At 33.3% G+C, this 5,000-nt stretch overlaps 1 long non-coding RNA gene across 1 annotated transcript in view; it reads left to right on the top strand.

Moving 5' to 3' along the window:
* The window catches only part of LOC137622507 (uncharacterized), a 10,614-nt gene that overhangs the window by 3,292 nt on the left and 2,322 nt on the right, over positions 1 to 5,000 (top strand). The window contains exon 2 of the long non-coding RNA XR_011040455.1: positions 4,331 to 4,494. This is a non-coding gene — a long non-coding RNA (uncharacterized lncRNA). The remainder of the gene's footprint in view (positions 1 to 4,330; positions 4,495 to 5,000) is intronic.

Below are 5,000 nucleotides of genomic sequence, written 5' to 3' on the forward strand. Positions count from 1 at the left end.
TATATATATATATATATATATATATATATATATATATATATATATATATATACATATATATATACTCTATGTATACAGTATATACTGTATATATATATAATGTATATATATATATATATATATATATATATATATATATATATATATATATACTGTATGTATACAGTATATACATATATATATATACATTGGAGCCCTTTTTCTGGTTATGGCTCATTTTTCCTTTCTTTACACATACACTAAAGCCACCCTGACACTTGCACGAATTTCAGGCACGCATTGTCACGACTCGAATCGTGAACTGGCATGAACTCGTCGTGAACTGGCGTGAAGTGTTCGTAAACCCGTCGTGACATCGTGGCATATCGTGACGAGAATTTTGAAATGCTCAAAATTTTGGTCACGACAAAATTTCATGACCGGATCGTGAACTATGCGCGAACTGTTCATGAACTCGTCGGGACGATGCGGGAAGTGCGCAAACTATGCGTGAACTCGTTGTGAACTCGTCTTGCCAGTTCGTGTCAATTTGGACAGGTCAGCTGTGATTCTGAGGTAATTTTTGTAGCCCCTTTGATCTTCCTGTTCGTGCCACAAAATGTCACGACTTGCCACGACAAATTCGTGGCGAAAAGTCGTGCAAGTGTCAGGGTACCCCAAGTCTGACCTATTCTTTCTACATTCTCCTTTGTCCTCACACACCTAACAACACAGATTACCGAACAATTCTTCTTCGCTCAAGGAGTTAACTACTGCTCTTTATTGTTCAGTGGCTACTTTCCTTTTGATAAGGGTAGAAAAGACTCTAGCCAAGCAGCTCTTTTATGAGATGGACACTCAAAATCAAACCAATGTTCTCTAGTATTGGGAAGTGCCATAGCCTCTGTACCATGGCCTTCTACTGTCTTGGGCTAGAGTTCTCTTGCTTGAGGGTACACTCGTGCACACTATTCTATCTCCATTCTTCCCGCCCCCTTTTTTCAAGTTTTTATGGTTTATATATGGACAAGATATTTTAATGTTACTGTTCTCGAAAAATGTTATTCTAATTTTTCGTGACTTCTCTTGTAGTTTATTTCCTAGTTCCCTTTCTTCACTGGGTTATTTTCCCTGTTGGAGCCCATGGGCTTACAGTATGGCATCCTGCTTTTCTAACTAGGGTTGTAGTGTAGCTAATAATAATAATAATAATAATAATAATAATAATAATAATAATGATGATGATAATTTGCTCTTTTAACTCAATGTTACTTATACAAAACAATTATTACCTGTCTTCCGAGATTCATACTGACATTCATTAACTAATTTTTTATGTTTTCATTTACTATTCGTGAACTCGTCGTGCCAGTTCGTGTCAATGTGGACAGGTCAGCTGTGATTCTGAGGTAATTTTTGTAGCCCCTTTGATCTTTCAGTTCGTGCCACAAAAGGTCACGACTTGCCACGACAAATTCGTGGCAAAAAGTCGTGATCCCCTATCAAACATTTACCTGCTTTTGCATTTTTTCTTCACTAAAACTTTTACCAGATTTTGCATTTTTTCTTCACTGTACCCAATCAGAATAGCATCTTCTGCAAACATCAACCATTCCACATCCCATTCATAAGTCATTTTCTTATCTTTAAAATTCACTGTTACACCCAATGAATTTTCTCCGACCTTTGCATAAAGATTTTGTACAGTCTTGGGTTTTTCCATAGACCTCTGCTCTGAATTATCCTTTGCCTCCTCTTTGATAATCACCATTATGTATCATTTTTCTGGTGTTGTTAAAACTTGTAATTCTAGATTCTTCTATTTTTTAGATTAGTTGAAAATCCTTTTTTTTCACTGAAGTCCTTTTACTAAGTTATTTGAAATCCATAAAGATGTTGTAAAGCCCTGGATTTTTCCTTAGTCCTCTGCTCTGAGTTATCCTTTTGGCCTCCTATTTGATAATCACCAATATATCTCATTTTACTGAAGTTTTTTAAACTTGTATATAATCCCAGAGTCTTCTATTTTTTATATCTTTTTCATTTTTTTTTCACTAGAGTCCTTTTACTAAGTTATTTAAAATCCATAAAGATGTTGTAAAGGCCTGGGTTTTTCCATAGACCTCTGCTCTGAGTTATCCTTTTGGCCTCTGATAATCACCAGTAATTCCCCATTTTCCTGAAGTTTTTAAGACTTGTAATTCCAGATTCTTCTATTTTTTTAGATCATTTGAAAATCTTTTTTTTTTCTTTCACTGGAGTCCTTTCACAAAGTTATTAGAAATAATTCTCTACCAGTATACATCGAAATAATAAAAGAGACTTTATATGCCTTCATGCCAAAGCCGAATCCACTGTTCCATGAAAACTCCTTTATCTTTTTTATATATATTTAGTGAAGTGCACATCATTCCATCTTCTGGTCTCAGAAAGTTTTTCTTTACTATTTCTTTACAGAATGAAATTTTCGTCAATTCATTGAAATTTTTAGGGCGAGTTGCCTCTGGAATTTCATGGCAGAGGACTCTACATATTAAAAAAAAAAAAAAAAAAATGCTTAATGTTGGAATTTTTTTTTTCAATTTTATTGATTCTAACTGTTTCATTTTCTTAACTATTTTATGTATACTTCTTAGGATTTTTATTACTTAATGAGATTACATTTTTGTTCATTGCATCTATGTCGTTCATCTTACATCAATCGTTGTTTGTTTGTTGGTTTGAATAGGATATTGTTCGTATTGCTAAATTTTAGGTTGAATATTCAAAATTTATAATTTTTCACGAAGAGTTGTTCTTTATTTATACAAATTATATACCTTTTTACTGTCAATATTGATAACTTTTTCAATGAAAATTGTATTGTTATTGTCTTTGCTATTATTATTATTATTATTAATATTATTATTATTGTTGTTGTTGTTGTTGTTATTATCTATTTACACATTACATATGATCTTATGAAATTAGATGAAAATACCCGCAAGATCGCGTGTGAAATTGACCTAACAGATTGTGATATTACTAATTTTCAATATCAAGGTCATACAATTGGCGAAATTCTTCGTAAACCGAAGGCCTTCGTATCTTAAAAATTCAAACTGGGCTGTAAAATTATTACTCTTGTCCCCCAGTTTCAAATCACTGGTCAGTCACCTCAAGGCTCCAAAAATGGCGGACTTTTAACTGGTAAAATCCGGTTTCCACAGCTTCAGTAGAAACCGGAAATGACGTTTGCACCTTCAAGTGCGTTTGTCTCTGTGCTGTGCTGTGCAGAGCATTCGAGATTTAAATGAAAATTTTTTAAATGCCTGTTAAATGTTGTGATATTTTCTTCAAAAAATAAATGAATAAATAAATAAATAAATGAAAAATTATAATGAATAGTCTACAGAATTGTCCATTTTTATTTCTTTTGTAAATTTCAATACACATCACTGGAAGCTAAGGATAAATCAGTCAATTCTACAATGTAACGACAGCACAAAACAAAGTTTTTTTTTTTTTATATCCATAGATTTAAATTATAACTTATTTTACTGTAATATTCATGAACCTTAGAATGTTATTATTATTGTATTATTATTAAAGCATTTTGTAGAGGTCTTGAAATATTACAGTACAGATGTTTCCTATCTTACTATGTTGTGTACCGAAATTTTTGTAGTCAACTGTACCCTAGCAATGAACATGATTATCAAGTAATTTTTCTCATCATCATCTCCTACGCCTATTGACGCAAAGAGCCTTTGTTAGATTCCGGTGGTATTATGGAATTCCTCTTAAATATGTGAATTTGTATAAAGCCTGTTCATAAGCATAGCAACTGCAAAGTTATTGTTAATGGAGTCTTATCAAATGAATTTACAGTGAACAGCGGAGTACTCCAAGGGAATGTGTTGTCACCTATGTTGTTTATCCTCCTTATGGAAGTAATTTTTTAATGATTAATTTGAATATTACGTTAGAGATCAGATTAGAAGTTTATTGATTGTCACGGAAAATTACACTGTTGTAAGAATATAATTGTAACTTATATAGAGGTTGCCTTAGCTTATTGGAAACGTCCCTGTCTGGTGATCTGCCGGACTGGGATTCTAGTCAACCTTAACCTCGATAATTTCTTTTAGCGTCTGCAACCTCACCATCCTTATGAACTAATGATGGGGCCTTTGGGGAGCCTATAAGTCTACCTGCTGAATCATCAGCATCCATTGCCTAGCCCTCCATGGCCCTAGCTTGGGTAGAGAGGCCCTGCCCTTGGGCGCTGATATGTATATATGTTCAGTCTCTAGGGCATTGTCACTGCCCCTTGCCTCTACCATTCATGACCAACCTTTAAACCTTGCAGAAAATGGAATGGCAACTTCCAAACTACTTCCATGTGATGGATTACTCTCCGCCAAAGCCTCCTGGAATGAAGGCTGGAATGGGAACGTGAGTCTTCCCATCAGATCGCCGATCCAGTCCTGGATCATACAGTTCGAATTCACAGGACCGTTGAAGCTGTTTGAGGTATGAAAATTTGAATTAATTATCACTATAACATTGATTTACAGGGATTTTTAAGTGTTGCTTTTAATTCGATATTGAAACTATTTGATTATTATTGGAGGTTTAGTACCTTTTGTTGTTTATTTAAGTTTATTCGTACCGAAACAATAAAAAAAGAAATAATCTTATGGTAAATCCAGAAAAAGGATACATCCATTTCTTCTACGTTTCTGTACATCTTATATTTTCATGTTGAAATTACTTTTAAATGAAAAATATGTTAACTGAATCCAATAATTAACTTTCTTTTGTTTAAAACTGCATTTATGTCATTTTAGACTTCATGTTTCTTTTAATTAAACTTATCTATTGTAATTTTGTAGAGCTTAAGTTTAAATACTAATTTATTTGGCATTTGCAGTACAGCATATCAAGTACTCAGTGGTGAATTCCAAAAATTTATCATATGATAGTTTATGGTTATTATCTCCGCCAGCGAAATTGGAAGGAGGTTATGTTTTCGCTCA

This window comes from Palaemon carinicauda, chromosome 2 (assembly GCF_036898095.1).
Source record: "Palaemon carinicauda isolate YSFRI2023 chromosome 2, ASM3689809v2, whole genome shotgun sequence".
NCBI lineage: Eukaryota > Metazoa > Arthropoda > Malacostraca > Decapoda > Palaemonidae > Palaemon > Palaemon carinicauda.